The following is a 16,761-nucleotide window of genomic DNA, read 5'->3' as shown; positions in this document are numbered from 1 at the left end:
CTAAAGATACCCATACATATTAAAATAACGTTATAATTTCAGCAAGAGTGATAGTTCATTGGGTGATATCAAAAGATTATTTTAGCTGACCAAAGATGGTCTTGTTTGAAAGTCCACGAACTATCTTCTAAAGGAACGTTCCCAGGAAGCTTGTATGTTTATCCTTAAGCCAGTAATCAAACATGGACGACCAGTTTGAACAATTGTAACAGTCAAAATGTGCCCATGACAATTCTACGTGTGGCTGTACAGTACAGTTGTATGTATGGCTAGGTCAACGTAATGATCATTCACCAGACGATCGTTCGATCAGTGGTTTTTCAACCTACTTCTATCTAAAGTGTATTGCCACCTTAAATGGCACCTAGTAAAGAAGACCTTCAAACTTGAAATCGGTTTCAGTGAGGTTTGCTATATGCCATTTAAAATGAGGGTGGTTGCTTCTTAGCATTTGCCTACAATCTGCGATGGTTTGTAGTAGTTTACTAAGGAGCAACTGATATTTTGATGAGAACTACTGCATATCTAGTAGCAGTTTGTAGACTTTCCTAAGAGCAACTGATTTTTTCTTAAAGGGAACCTGTCACCTCTACTATGCTACCCTCACTGAGCGTTTCTAAATGTTCATTGTGTTACCCTAAACATATAAATTACACTTTTTTAATTTCATTTGCAGATTAATTATTTAATTATGCATTTTTGTACTTCCCGCCTTTTATGCAAAGTAACATAAAAAAGTAATATCTTACTTGTGTGACCAGAGAAGTGTCATATTTTCAAGCTCTGACTCATCTCAGGTAAATTTGCATATGTATCAAATAGATTTTTTTTTTACACAATAAAAGCACACAGAGCTCTAGGGACTGGGTATTGCGGATCTGCTAGCGGCCATCTAGCAACCCATGTCCTCAGCTCTATACCCAAAATCCAGGTGACATGTTCCCTTTAAATGTCATGCAGCAGATCTTGGTGACAGTGGAGACACTAGTGATTTATCTTTAGGATTCTCGGCTCACGTAAAGGACCCTTAAGTGACCATGAACACTCAATTACAGAAGAAATAACACACCCAGATAGAAATTTTGGATTGCTGACTGCTGTACGAAACACAGAACTTTGCTCACATAGGGAATATTTAGTTGGATGCATAAGCGGTCAGATGGCTTTAAGGGTTTTTTCAGGAAGAAACATAAAAAAAAAAGGGGGGTCATAATCGCTTGAAAATTAAAAAGAAGCTTTACTCACCTCCACCTGTCCTCTGATGCTGCCATTCCAATGCTGCTCCAGTCCCTGCTTCTCTTCACTGCCTATCCTGGCAACATGCCAGGAAAAAAACATCTTTGCCATCACTAATTTTATAATCTACTGGTATTTTTATAGGGAGAATTTCCCTTTAATAAAACTCATAAACAAGCAGTGAAATAAGCAGTGAGGCTGTGTTTTTGTGGCAGCTTTCAATAGTTTTTGAGCCAAACAAAGGAGAGCAAATGAATATTAGTACAGCCCACAGCGCCATTCTGTGTGGCCACCAACCATCTGGATGTAGAAAAGTTTGTCTTTTGGTTGCATACATGTAGTTTCAGAGAGATAAGTAGTGATACACCCTCAGGAGCAGGGAAGAACAAGTACCAATGGTCTATGTAACTATCTCTGCGTCCCCCATATGTCAAACTGTTCCTGTTTGGCACTTCAGAAAAGGGGTATATGATTTGGAGGCGGCCATCTATTGATGCAGTTTTCTCCATTGTAGTTTATTAGGGTTGTGAAATGCTAGGCTGTGACCACAGCACCCTTAATTTATATGCATACATGGTCTCCTTCACTCTGGAATGCTGGCTGAAGAAGAATGGGACCCCATTCTCCCAGTTGGTGGGAGTCCTAGAAGTGGAACCTTTAACTACCACACATTTATATATTTTTATATGCCATAAATGTCCCAGACGATGATTTATTGCAGCCCACGGGGCCGATTCAATGACAGTGTGGGATCATAAAAGGTTGTGCACCCCTGGTCTAAAGGGTTTACACAACCTGCTGAAGAGAGTCAAGATGGAGCGATTTATCACACCCTGTATTCCAGAATCCTGGTTTTAAAGGGATTGTCCGGGCTTTTAATATCGATGAACGATCCTCAGGATAGGTCATCAATATCAGATCGGCGGGGGTCTGACACCCTGCGCCCCCTGCCAGTCAGCTGTATGAGGAGCAGGCACGTGCCATCTCACTTCTCTCTTCCTGCTCACCGCTGCTGTCTATGGCAAAGATATAATAATACAAAATCTAATAATTGGCGCCACTTCTTGGCTTGTACAGATTACTTTACTGCAGTTAAGTAAGAGCTTATCTATGCTTTCCTTGTACAATGACCTCTGTACAGGTCACAGAGCACGCCTAGAAAACTATCCCATAGAAGACAATGAGGTCCCCTACTGACCATTGTTTCTATGGTCCACGTGGCTGCCATAAAGCAATTTTTTTAATGCTTTGTAAATGTTGTTGAAAACAGCCCAGGCAAGATAGCAGCCCCCATAATCATGTCCAGGAAATGGAATAAAAAAAATCTACAATCAGAAAAAAAGGCAGATAACATTTTTGGTGACACATTTCCTTTAAGGACTCAGAACTCACTCCAGTAGCGAGTGGCTTAAGGCCTCTTTCACACGAGCGTGACGGATTAGGTCCGGATGTGTTCAGTGAAACTCGCACCATTTTGCAAGCAAGTTCAGTCAGTTTTGTCTGCGATTGCAATGCGTTTTTCAGGCGCGTAATAAAAAACGGAAGGTTTACAAACAACATCTTTTATCAACCATCAGTGAAAAACGCATTGCATCCAATGCAATGCGTTTTTCACTGAAGCCCCATTCACTTCCGTTGGGCCATTGAAATGGATTCCGTGCGGGTGCTATGCGTTCACGTCACGCATTGCACCCGCGCAGAAAACTCGCTCGTGTGAAAGGGGCCTAAGAAATTTGAAGTAGCATTTCTAGATAAAACTGTTAGGTTTCAAGATGAGTCCAACTTAACAAACAATGTGTGACATTTGATAAATTTGAAGCAAAGTACTCCAATACAAACTAACTTGCCCTTATGAGAAATCCTCCCCCATGTAGTTCTCCTCAGGGCAGCGCAGCCACTTGATTCTAGCCATCTTTAGGGGTCCTAGCTCCCAGACCCACTGGTCTCTAAGACATGTCAGAATCTTTTTTCAAATGACAGTTACCCAATAAATTACTGATTATATTGCATTTATTGGACTTTCTTAGTTATTGGATATGGACAAGAAAAATATTAATTTATATTCTACTTACACCTCATGTCATTTATTGGAGTGCATGGGAGACGAAAGAGACTTCAAATTAAAAGGGTTCTCCAGGATAAAAAAATATATAAATCCGTCCACCTTCTTCTCTGTTGTGGGAAGAGAGGTTAGTCAGTAGTGTCCCGTCCTTCAGGCTGCTGATGACACCAACTCTGTTGCCCTCACACTGCAAGTAAGCTCCTACTCTCGGGTCCCCACCAGATGTGAGCCTGAGTCTTTCTGTTCAGGTGCAGAGCCCCCAGCCATTGTGAGCGCAGCAGAGACAGCGGAATCAGCAACTAAGACGGACCGACTGTTTTTAGAGCCAGAAGAACCCCTTTACTCCATTAATAAATGATAGAGACATTCATTTTACCACCTATGTGAGGACTGCCACACAAGTTATACTCTCACACATTTCAGGCCTTCCATCCTGCCTGCCACAGCTCTGTCTTCACTGAAGACAAATGTCCACGGATGGCGCAGTTTAGAGCTGGTAGCTGAACCATGACTTGCACCGCAGGCTTGATGGGCCTGCCTCAGTGCCTGGTTGCTACACAATGACACTTCTGCACTGGGCGTGTTTTCTGTGTGGCTGGTAGTGTTATGTCTGGGGTGTGGATAATTCCTAATCCCTGGCTTTACTCCTCAGCCATATATGTAGACGTCTCTCCTGCTTCTTACATAAGAGTTTTCAGTGTTTTTTATCATCACATAGCAGACAAACAACCTATGGAGTGACTGTCATGACAGAGTGTTTTGTAAGTTCTGAATATATAGTACTGCATTCAGAACTTTTGTTCCCATCTAAAAAAAACTGCTCTCAGGCGGAAATGGCTCAAACGGATGCCAAATGTGCATAACTGATGCACAGGATCCATTTTTTTCTTAGTTTTTTTCTGTTCTTCTGACGGATCAAAAGAATGGAACAATAACGGTGATGTGAACTCCCCCTTGGCGTCCATAATCAGTTGTGGACAATTGAGTCCAAGAGTGAACTCTAATATGCCAGCAGTTCCTATTGTCATGTTAAAAATGGCTGTAAACCAAAAAATGTTCATGTCTCTGGAACATTTTGCCCATTTTTTGGGCAATTCAATCTGGATTAAAGGGTTTGTAGCAAGTATTAAAGTTATACCATACGCTCAGGGTAGGGGACAACTAATTAATTGGGTGTGTTCTGACAGCTTTGCTCTCGACCGATCCCGAGAATGTTTTCTCCTCCTGATGCTCCTTCAGTCCCTAAGAGAATGAATAAAGTGGGAGGAGGCATGCTCAACCTGTTCCATCAAGACCCTACAACGGGACCCCTGTTCTAGGGATCAGATAGGCCCCCTGTAGTGTGCATAGAAGATAGCTTTACCTTAATTCTTGGCACAACCCCTTTAATAGTTTTATCATTATATCATAATGTAAAGTGTGATTAAACCAGATATGTAATTAGACTTTGCTGCCGTATATCATCTTTTCCCACAGTTGAAAGGTATGGCAACCTAAATGATGCAGCTGTCGGGCCCCCACAAGTGGCACTCAGTGTAGTGCCACGGCCTTCTCGCTACTTCCCGCAGGCCAGTGCTGTCGCGTAGCCTAGACTCCCACCAATCAGATGCTGATGACCTATCCAATGGGTAGATCATCAGAAAGAAAATGGTAAAGAACCTATTTAAGAAAGAATTATGTTCCAGATTTGTAATCCTATGAAATACGCAAGTATTTATTAAAACAGATAAGATCAGAGAGCAGACAGGTTCTCTATAAACTCACTAATACCTTCTGAATTATTATACGGAACAGCAGATAGTAACATAGTGTTCATAAAATACTTCTGGAGCCTCTTTTCTTTGGACTGTTTTGTGGTGTCGCTCTGTTATTTCCCCCATGGGAGGAATTGTCGGATGTTACCGTTTTTACTTGTCTATTGGGCAGTCGCATCCATGCTGACGGATCTTCTTTAGTGTCACTTTAAGGCCCGTTTCACACGAATGATGCTGAACTCATCAGTTTTTTGTTTTTTTTATAATGGTAAAGAACCCCGATTTTTGTCGCATGATGATGACCATAGCCATTGCCACTCCGAGGCAGACACCTTAAGTCATTACAGCAAAAGGTTGGACAAATTGCATTTCTAAAAGGAACTCTAAGGCCTCTTGCACGCGGCTGTTGTGCGGCCGTTCTGTGCATTGGGGACCAGAATTTGTGGTTCTATTTTTTTTGTGGACAGAAACCCCATGGAAGCACTACAGGTTCTGTGCCTCTTTTCCGCACGGCAGCTCCAGATTGTTGACCCATTCAAGTGAATGGGTCTGCATCCCTGATGCGTGGAGCACATGGCCGGTGCCCGCATATTGCGGACCCACAGTTTGCGGGCTGCAATACAGCCACAGCCGGGCAACGGCCGTGTGCATGAGTCCTTACGCTGCTGAAGAGTCCCTTTGGCACATCTGAAAGACTACCCAACTTTCACTTACTGGAAATACCTCCAGACAACAAATTAGCGTGCGTTTTTCTTACACCCTTTCTCCATTTTATCCAAATGCAAAAAAAATAAGAAATGATTAATACAGTAATCCTTTATACAATACAAAATAGACAAGAAGACAAAGTCATAGGTGACACTCCCAAGACATTGCAAATACTTGTCCTGTCTGAGGGCTTGTTTCTCCATATGTGTTTCCATGGTGGGAATGAAGAAATCCCTGTCAATTTATGTAGAAATGTTAATTACACGTCTGTTCTCGTGTAATCAAAATAAGCACGAATTTATTCGTTGTCACTATTGCTTTAGCATCATTAATCATCGGCGGTTGGGTAGAATCACTGTAACAAATCCTAATAAAATGGATTGCGAATTTGTACAATGGCCTGGCACGTTAACCATGTGACCCATATTTTATGAGATAGAGCCTGTGATGTTCTTGACACACCCTACATGCCTGTAAAGCATTCCTCCTTTCTTTACCAAACTAGTCATCTAGAAAAATAAGATTGCCAAGCGATAAAAAGACATCACCGACCCCACATGCACAAATATCTGATGACTTTGGGAAATTAGGCCTTGTTCACATGTCCCTTAGAAGCTGATTCCATGAAAAATCTCAGATAAATAGCACAGTATGCTGCCCACCGACAATACAGGTGAAACTCGAAAATTTGAATATCGTGCAAAAGTCCATTTATTTCAGTAATGCAAATTAAAAGGAATCGCATTAATGCAGCTTAAAATTAGAATATTGTGAAAAGGTTCAGTATTCTAGGCTCAAAGTGTCACACTCTAGTCAGCTAATTAATCCATACCCCCTGAGCAAAGGGTACCTCAAAATTGTGACTTTGGGGTTTAATAAGCTGTAAGCCATAATCATCCAAAGTATAACAAATAAAGGCTTGAAATATCTCGCTTGGCATGTAATGAGTCTATCTCATATATTAGTTTCACCTTTTAAGTTGCATTAATGAAATAAATGAACTTTGCACGATATTCTAATTTTTTCGAGTTTCACCTGTATAGTAAATGGGGCCTGTTGGGTGCAGTTCATATCCTTCATGCAATGGAAGTGGTGCTTCCGTTATTTTTGTTCGCAATAACACCTGTACAAGCATCATAGACGCTTGTTCAGGCCATTTTACTCCATAAAAAAAAGTCTAAGGCGTGCCAATACGCCTTGGGCTACTTTCCCTCTGGTGTTTTGGCTTTCCGTTTGTGACATCCGTTCAGGGCTCTCACAAGCGGTCCAAAGCGGATCAGTTTTGCCCGCTCAGGATCCGCTCAGAATGCATCAGTTTGCCTCCGTTTAGTCTCCATTCCGCTTTGGAGATGGACAGCAAAACGCTGCTGCTTGATCCACTCTGACACGCAATGTAAGTCAATGGAGACGGATCCGTTTTCTATGACACAATCTGGCACAATAGAAAATGGATCCGTCCACCATTGACTTTCAATGGTGGTCAAGACGGATCCGTCTTGGCCAGGGCCGGCCTTTGGGGTGTGCGGGCTGTGCGGCCGCACAGGGCGCCATAGCAACAGGGGCGCCGGGCGGCCGACAGCCCGCAATGTAATATGGGCAGGCGAGGCGGCACTTATGTTTTCCCACGGGGCGGGCGGGCCCCCGCCCCCTCCATCTCCCCCTCCCCTGTATTCAGCAGGGGGCGCACGTTGCGGTTTAAAAAAAAAAAACTTCTGGCGGCTGGCGGCGCCCCTCATTCTGCGCCGCCTGAGTGGCTGAGGCTGAGCGCCTGCCTGCGCCTGCTGTGTGCTGTTAGTGTAGCGTGGCCGAGCTCTGTTCGATCCGCGGTACAGGAGCATTTGTTTCCTGTACCCGGCCGGACTGACAGGAAGTGCACACTAAGTGAGCACTTCCTGTCAGTCCGGCCGGGTACAGGAAACAAAAGCTCCTGTACCGCGGATCGAACAGAGCTCGGCCACGCTACACTAGAGGTGGAAAAGAGAGTGGGAGGGGGGAGGAAATAATGAGAGTGATGGGGGGGGGGGGAGAAATAATGAGAGTGATGGGGGGGGAGGAAATAATGAGAGTGATGGGGGGGGGGAGGAAATAATGAGAGTGATGGGGGGGGGGAGGAAATAATGAGAGTGATGGGGGGGGGGGGAGGAAATAATGAGAGTGATGGGGGGGGGGGGGGAGAAATAATGAGAGTGATGGGGGGGGGGGGAGAAATAATGAGAGTGATGGGGGGGGGGGGGAGAAATAATGAGAGTGATGGGGGGGGAGGAAATAATGAGAGTGATGGGGGGGGGGAGGAAATAATGAGAGTGATGGGGGGGGGGAGGAAATAATGAGAGTGATGGGGGGGGGGAGGAAATAATGAGAGTGATGGGGGGGGGGGAGGAAATAATGAGAGTGATGGGGGGGGGGAGGAAATAATGAGAGTGATGGGGGGGGGAGGAAATAATGAGAGTGATGGGGGGGGGGAGGAAATAATGAGAGTGATGGGGGGGGAGGAAATAATGAGAGTGATGGGGGGGGGAGAAATAATGAGAGTGATGGGGGGGGGGAAATAATGAGAGTGATGGGGGGGGGAGAAATAATGAGAGTGATGGGGGGGGAGAAATAATGAGAGTGATGGGGGGGAATAATGAGAGTGATGGGGGGGAATAATGAGAGTGATGGGGGGGGGAATAATGAGAGTGAGGGGGGGGGGAATAATGAGAGTGAGGGGGGGGAGAATAATGAGAGTGATGGGGGGGGAGAATAATGAGAGTGATGGGGGGGAGAATAATGAGAGTGCTGGGGGGGGGAGAATAATGAGAGTGCTGGGGGGGGGGGAGAATAATGAGAGTGATGGGGGGGGGAGAATAATGAGAGTGATGGGGGGGGGGAGAATAATGAGAGTGATGGGGGGGGGAGAATAATGAGAGTGATGGGGGGAGAATAATGAGAGTGATGGGGGGGAGAATAATGAGAGTGATGGGGGGGAGAATAATGAGAGTGATGGGGGGGAGAATAATGAGAGTGATGGGGGGGAGAATAATGAGAGTGATGGGGGGAGAATAATGAGAGTGATGGGGGGGAGAATAATAAGAGTGATGGGGGGGAGAATAATAAGAGTGATGGGGGGGGAGAATAATGAGAGTGATGGGGGGGGGAGAATAATGAGAGTGATGGGGGGAGAATAATGAGAGTGATGGGGGGAGAATAATGAGAGTGATGGCGGGGGGGGGGGGAAATAATGAGAGTGATGGCGGGGGGGGGGGGGGAAATAATGAGAGTGATTGGGGGGGGGGGGAATAATGAGAGTGACAATGGAGTCCCCAGAGCCAGACTGCAGCCAGAGTCCAGATCATCTTATTGTCCTGGTGGTAAGTAGACAATGCAATATGTTTATTATTTAATTGTTTAGTTATTAATACTACATTGGAAACTAATTTTCTCAGCTGGACACCGGCCGACATGCGCTGGGGGCCTCACCAGCGGTTAGGGTAGGGAAAAAGCACTGGCCGTACGTACATTTTTCCCTTCCCTAACCGCTGGTGAGGCTCCCGGTGCATGCGCAGTGTCGGCCGGTGTTCAGCTGAAAACATCCATCCGATCACTGCACATTGGCCCATAGTTTTTCCCTACCCTAACCGCCGGCGAGGCTCCTGGCGCATGCGCTGCTGTGAAATTTCCCTAACCTGTCGTTGTGCGCCTGCGCGATGCTGCACACCTCCTCACGTCATGTCCGGTGCGACCGGAAGTGACGAGGGTAGGGAAATCTCACGAACTAGGGAAGTATAACATTACACCGGCCTTTGGGGTGTGAGGGCTGGTAACTACTTGGTTGGATAGTCAGCCAGCCTATGCCATGATGCCAGCAACAAGCTTTTTTTTTTTTTTTTTTTGGGGGGGGGGGGGGGGCGCCACAAGGTTAGCTCGCACAGGGCGCCTGAACACCTAAGGCCGGCCCTGGTCTTGGCTATGTAACAGATAATACAAACGGATCCGTTCTGAAAGGATGCAGACGGTTGTATTATCTGAACTGATCCGTCTGTGCAGATCCATGACTGATCCACATCAAACGCGAGTGTGAAAGTAGCCTCAGACTTTTTTTTCTTTCTAAGGCCTCACACAGCCGATGCCCATATTGCGGCTCGCAAACAGAGGGTCTGCAACATACGGGCACCAACCGTATGCTCACCACATCATGGATGCGGACCCATTCGCTTGAATGGGTCCGCAATTCGGAAGGTCCGGTGTGTAATGGAGGCACGGAAGCACTGCGAAGTGCTTCCATGGGGTTTCTCTCAGTGTCTCCGCACCTCAGGGGTGCGGACAGATCACAGACCCATTCAAGTTGAACGGGTCTGGATCCGTCTGCGGAATCAGCACGGATGAACCCAATCGAGATGGTTTGTGGTGGGCTGGACCGCAGAGTGAAGGCAAAAGGGCCAACAAGTGCTAAGCATCTCTGGGAACTCCTTCAAGACTAATGGAAGACCATTTCAGGTGACTACCTCTTGAAGCTCATCAAGAGAATGCCAAGAGTGTGCAAAGCAGTAATCAAAGCAAAAGGTGGCTACTTTGAAGAACCTAGAATATGACATATTTTCAGTTGTTTCACACTTTTTTGTTATGTATATAATTCCACATGTGTTAAATCATAGTTTTGATGCCTTCAGTGTGAATCTACAATTTTCATAGTCATGAAAATAAAGAAAACTATTTGAATGAGAAGGTGTGTCCAAACTTTTGGTCTGTACTTGTGTGTGTGTGTGTACATATATATATATATATATATATATATATATATATATATATATATATATATATATATATCTTATTACCACTCCATGCAACCGCTGGGTTGTACAGAGTGGTATTTGGGCACCCACAGAGTTCTAATAAGTCGGCTGGCCTAGGGTCCGGAGTGAATGCACAGCAGGTTATTATAGCCAAGTGATAAAGTACATCCCAATATGGCGGATCCTCCCTGTACTTTATCACTTGGCTATCATAACCTGCTGTGCATTCACTCCAGATCCCTCCCAGGGGCTTATTAACCCTATGCTGGAGGGGGGGGGGGAGCAATGTTATTCACATAGGACTGTATGTTGGAGAAACTGATGGGAGGGGTCGTTATTTACATGGGACTGTATGTTGTAGAAGCTGATGGGAGGGCAGATTCACACCGCACCTATATAAAAGTTACCCCACTTAGAAATCATGGAGGGGTCTGAAATTCACATTGTAGGTGCATTCCACTCTGAGAGACAGAATAAAAATAAATCAGGAAATCACATTGTCGGATTTTTTAAGAATTTTTTTGTCTTGCACTACTGAACATAAGTATTCGAACACCTGAGAAACAGCAAGAATTCTGGCTCTCGAAGACCTGTTACTGTGCCTCTACTCCACTCATTAATCTAACTTAGTAGCACCTGTCTGAGCTCTTTAAAGACACCTGTCCACCCCACAGTCAGACGCTAACTACTACCATGGGCAAGACCAAAGAGCTGTCAAGACACCAGAGACAAAATTGTGGACATCCACAAGGCTGGAAAGGGCTACGGGGCAATTACCAAGCAGCTTGGTGAAAATAGATCAACTGTTAGAGCAATTGTTAGAAAATGGAAGAGGCTAAAGACGACTGTCAGTCTTCCTCGGACTGGGGCTCCATGCAAGATCTCACCTCATGGGGTATCACTGATGATAAGAAGGGTGATGAATCAGCCCAGAACTACAAGGGAAGAGCTGGTCAATGACATGAAGAGAGCTGGGACCACAGTTTCAAAGGCCACTGTCGGTAGAACACTACGCTGTCATGGTTTCAAATCATGCATTGCACGGAAGGTTCCCCTGCTCAAGTCATCACATGTCCAGGCCCGTCTGAAGTTTGCCAATAACCATCTGGATGATCCAGAGGAGGCATGGGAGAAAGTCATGTGGTTAGATGAGACCAAAGTAGAACTTTTTGGTCGAAACTTCACTCGTCGTGTTTGGAGGAAAAAGAAGGATGAGTTGCATCCCAAGAACACCATCCCTACTGTGAAGCATGGGGGTGGTAACATCATGCTTTGGGGGTGCTTTTCTGCGAAGGGGACAGGACGACTGCACTGTATTCAAATACTTATGTTCAGCAGTGCAAGACAAAAAAATCTTTAAAAATCATACAATGTGATTTCCTGATTATTATTTATTTTTTTATTCTGTCTCTCAGAACCTGCACCTACAATGTGAATTGCAGACCCCTCCATGATTTCTAAGTGGGGGAACTTCAAAATCGCAGGGTGTTCAAATACTTTTTTTTCCTCACTGTAACTGACAGGAACAGAGCTGAGCAGACTCCACTGACTATAATGGAGTCTCTTCAGTTTCTGTTCAGGATCTTGTCTTTTTATCAAAGTCCTACTTTTTTTGTCTGATCTTTTTGACAGAATCTGCGACTGTGGTCCCAAACGGAACCTCCAACGCAGATGTGAGCAAGTGCAGGCCTACGTATTATGTATTTGAATTACCGCAAATTTCATACTCCTACTTGGCTAAAAAATACTCCTCAAAAATGGTAAGAGAAGTATTTTTACTCTTCCATAAAAATTGTAGTACGACCTCTGTCTGCTCCCATAATGGAGCAGAACAATGGAAATGCAACACTAATGTGAACGAAGACTGACTGCTCAAATAATTCTAGGATAAACTGATCCTTTTCTCTTGATTTATTTTTCCATCACATTATACACTGCTTGTATCCAGGACTTAGGAGATGGCTGTGACAGAAGCTTGCTGCGCATGCGTGCCTATGAGCACTCTCACAGTCCCGGTCACCAAGAGGCTGGCACTTTTTCCTATAATGTGCAAGCTTGTTCACCGCTGCTTGCATGGTTGTCGTGCTTGCACATTAAAGGAAAAAGCTCCAGCCTCTTTGGTGACCAGAACTGTGAGAGTGCTCATAGGCACACATGCGCAGCAGCTCCTGTCCCAGCCACCTTGTATTTGTGCTGCATAGTTTGAGTTTGTAACACCACTTTTCAGGTGCAAGGAAGATGATAAATCTCCCCAGTACTGTTCTGCTTTCACAGCTGACAGGGTTTTTCAATGTATCTAGACTAGACAATCCTCTTGCTATATCAGCATTGCAAATTTATCTCTAAACTGGATCCAATTGTAGCAAATTCTCAGCTGTGAGACGTATTAGGTCTGTAGAGGTTTCCAGACACTGGATGTAAACAAAAATGTATCCATTCAATGGCAGCAAGGGACAATTTAATAAAATAATTCCGGAAATCCCATTAAATTAAAGCCAGTTATAAGAAATGCTCTTCACATGGCTGCCCCTGTGCCATCATTACGAATTCCATGTGCTTGTTTATGGCATTGTCTCCTGTACCCACTTATAACAGTTGGCGGCAGTCGTTGGGTGCCTGAGGGCATTAAGCTTAGCGAATGGGTGTGCACATGATCAGCGGCTGAAATAAATAATGTTTATTCTTGAATGTATCACTTCACAGGAAGCTTCTGTGTAAGAAAATGCTGTCATTTAGAAGCGGGCATGCGGTGGGCAGTTCTTTCCAAGTCGGAAAAATACTAACAAGTCTGACTTGAACTTCTTTGTGGTCTACGCTTTATGTAACAACACTGATGTTCGCTTCTCTCTGATTAAGAATTCAATTAGATTTTTGCATGGTTCATTATGTACTGGGGTATGTTCTTAATATTGAATACAATAGACATATAGACAGGCAGACATGGTCTCCATGTAACAATCTGTTTTCATTGATAGATATAAAATATGATTCACAGATATACACGATATGGAGAAAAGTATTAGGATATATCTCTTAATTATTGAATTCAGGGGTTTCATTCAGTCCCATTGCCACAGGTGTATAAATTCCAGCCCCTAGCCATGCAGTCTGCCTTTAAAAATATTTATGAAAGAATAGGTCGTTCCAAAGATCTCACTGAATTCGAGCATGGTCCTGTAATAGGATGCCACCGCTGCAACAAGTCAATTTGTGAAATTTCTTCCCTCCTAGGTATTCGACCATCAACTGTGAGGGGTATTATTGCAAAGTGGAAGCATTTAGGAACCACAGCAACTCAGCCATGAAGTGGCAGACCCCATAAACTTAGAGTGGGGTGATTGAGTGGTGAGGCGCATAGTACATAAAAGTCGCCAACGCTCCGCTGACTTTACTTCAGTTCCAAGTCTCCTCTGGCATTAACATCAGCACAAAAACTGTGTGCCAGGAGCTTCATGGCATGGGTTTCCATGGCTGAGCAGTTGCATGAAAGCTTTTCATCACCAAGCACAATGCCAAGTGTAGGATTGAGTGATGTAAAGTATGCTACCACTGGACTCTGGAGCTGTGGAAATATGTTGTGGAGTGACAAATCATGCTTGTCTGATTGGCATCCTGATGGACGAGTCTGGGTTTGGCAAATATCAGGAGAACATTTACCTGCCTGACTGCATTGTGCCAACTCTAAAGTTTGATAGCATGGTTGGGTGAGTTTGGTGTAGAAGAAGTTGGCTGGCCACACAGAGCCCTACCCTCAATCCTATTGAACATTGCGAGCCAGGCCCTTTCGTCTAACATCAGTGTTTGACCTCACAAATGCTCTTCTGGATGAATGGGCAAAACTTCACTCCTTAAAGCTGTCTCGAGAACTGAGATGGATATTTAGTTGAATTGGGATCAGGTTACTGCTGCAGAAGTGTTTGGAAGGAGAAGGGAGAGAGACACTAACAGAGAGGCTGTTGGTTCCAGTAATTCTTTGCGGTCTCAACACTGCTCTGTATAATGCCCTCCACGCTGCTGCCTCTTCTGTGTATGTGAGAGATAGATAGGGTAGTAGCATCCCCTATTCTCTGTATGTGTTGTGTATGAGAGACATCATAGCAGCTAGTCTCAACCCACTCTGGTGCTGAGCTCAGAAAACTTTTAGAGTTTTCAGTTATAGATGGAGCCTGCAGAGGGATAAACTTCTAATAAATGCAGGATTTAAGTCATATACTAGCCAGATACAGTGTTAGCCCTCATTAAATGTATGCATCCCCCTGTGTGTCCAGTGCAAAATGACACCCCAGGCATTCGCTTATCCCTCCTACCCTTTTGTAGGAATTTGGTAGTCAGCTATGTCTATAATAACACAAGGCTGGAAAACTATGATTTTAGAAGCGAGCTACATGGAATTTTCCATATGCAACTTGTTATAATTTTTTTTATATTTTGTCAACTTTACTTTTTTCACAATTTTATTCCATAGTTTAAACTTCCAAAAAAGAATAATGACTGACCTGTTACATGTGCGCTTGGCAGCTGAAGACATCTGTGTTGCCCCATAACTATATGTGCCCGCATTGCTAAGAAAAATATTTTTTATATATATTCAAATGAGCTTGTAGGAGCAATGGAGGGTGTTGCCCTTACACCTAGAGGCTCTGCTCTCTCTGTAACTGATGCACCCTCTGCACTTTGATTGACAGGGCCAGGCATTATGATGTTTTCACTGTCAAAGTGCAGAGGGTGCAGCAATTGCTGAGGAAGTGGAGCTTCTAGGAGCAATGACGACGCCCACATTGCTCTTAGAGACTCATTTACATCTCCGCAATGCAGGTACATATGAACATGGGACCAACACAGATGCCTTCAGCTACCAAGAGCACATGCAACAAGCCAGACAATTTCATAGGTACAAAACTGCTGACAGATGCCCTTTAATGTGCTGATTTTCAGTGTTTATGCAGTGGTGGTTATTTTACGTTAGTTTAGTGCTCTAATTATACTTTATTATAAGAAATGGCTTCCAGCCTTTAACAATGTGAATCTTTGGGATAGCAAGAATGAAATTCCCCTGGTTTCTTGTAATTAGTGGTTCATGTAACCACAGACTCCACCCTAATGACTGTGCATTGCCATGTATTTGTAACCTTGTTACCCACTGGGTAAATGCAGACACAGAGAAGGCACTTCTATGTTGATAAACTTGTACAGTGGTGTACACCCCACCCTCTTCTGCTGACTTTCTCCGGTTACTTAAACATGATTAGTGATAGTTTCTTGTAGTGATCTGTAAGAGCCTTCTGAATGTATGTCTTATCCAGTAATTACATTGGAAGTTCTGTGGTTTCAGTATAGGGAAGTGTATGGAAAGAAACATACCATAGAAGAATCCACTATGGCTTTAAGGAAACAAACAAGGAGGAAAGAAGCCAAGTCTATGGTTGTATCATCCAGCACAATGAACAGAAACCAGGCGGGGTAACCGGTGGCATAAATCAGTATCAAATAGGGAAGCACTTGTTGACTCTGTCACTGTCACCTCTGGAATTGTTCACCTCTGTCCAGTAGTCAAGATCTCGTTGAACATCTCATTGAATACTGTGTCAAAGCACTGTAGATGCAAAGTACCTTCCATTACTGTAGATTGGTGTGTGTCACTTAGATATGTGTGGCCAGGTGGTCACCTGGCCCAGCACTGGAAATTGTGGGCTGCATGTTATAATTAATTCTCAGTATGGTAATTTTAGAATATTTTTATACGTCAAGCTCAATAACTGTTGAGATCTGTTATAAATGAGTGATTCCACCCCAAACAAGGAACATGACTGATGTTAGGTTATTTTGCCCACTAATCTGATATCGAAAAAGCTCCTGAGGGGGAAGTAAATGACCATTTTAATTTATTCCCTGGCTTTTGTTGTTTCCCCCCCCCCCCCCCCCCCCAAATAAATGATTGAAGCCTTGGGCGGGTCCTCGGCTGTTATCTGTTTGTTCTTCATTTCTACCTCCGTGTACAGTAGCATGCATAGTTGAGGAGCTATCTGTTTACTTTATCACAGTACAAATCTGGTGGTTTCTCTGCGTCACTGTTCTAAATATGTAATGAAGAATAAAGGAAACGGAGACTGAACTAGAAAGAATTTTGTACAAGCAGGGTGGATTTAAAAAAAATAATCAATCTCCTGATGCTTTACTTGAACCATGCGATGATAGCACAGTTTAATAACAATTTCATGTAGAGTAAGAT

General features: G+C 44.1%; 1 protein-coding gene across 3 annotated transcripts in view; it reads left to right on the top strand.

The window, feature by feature from the left end:
• The window catches only part of LOC122939194 (cytochrome c oxidase assembly factor 1 homolog), a 100,790-nt gene that overhangs the window by 72,587 nt on the left and 11,442 nt on the right, over nt 1–16,761 (top strand). Inside the window, exon 1 of one of the 3 annotated variants that reach the window (XM_044295221.1) lies at nt 12,249–12,292. The exons of the other annotated variants lie outside the window; for them this stretch is intronic. The gene's annotated coding sequence lies outside the window, so the exon portion shown is untranslated. Of the gene's footprint in view, nt 1–12,248; nt 12,293–16,761 lie in introns of those variants that run through there. 3 annotated transcript variants of the gene reach the window in all.

Source organism: Bufo gargarizans, chromosome 5, assembly GCF_014858855.1.
Source record: "Bufo gargarizans isolate SCDJY-AF-19 chromosome 5, ASM1485885v1, whole genome shotgun sequence".
In the NCBI taxonomy this organism is placed as follows: domain Eukaryota; kingdom Metazoa; phylum Chordata; class Amphibia; order Anura; family Bufonidae; genus Bufo; species Bufo gargarizans.
This window is presented reverse-complemented; position numbering and strand designations above follow the sequence as displayed.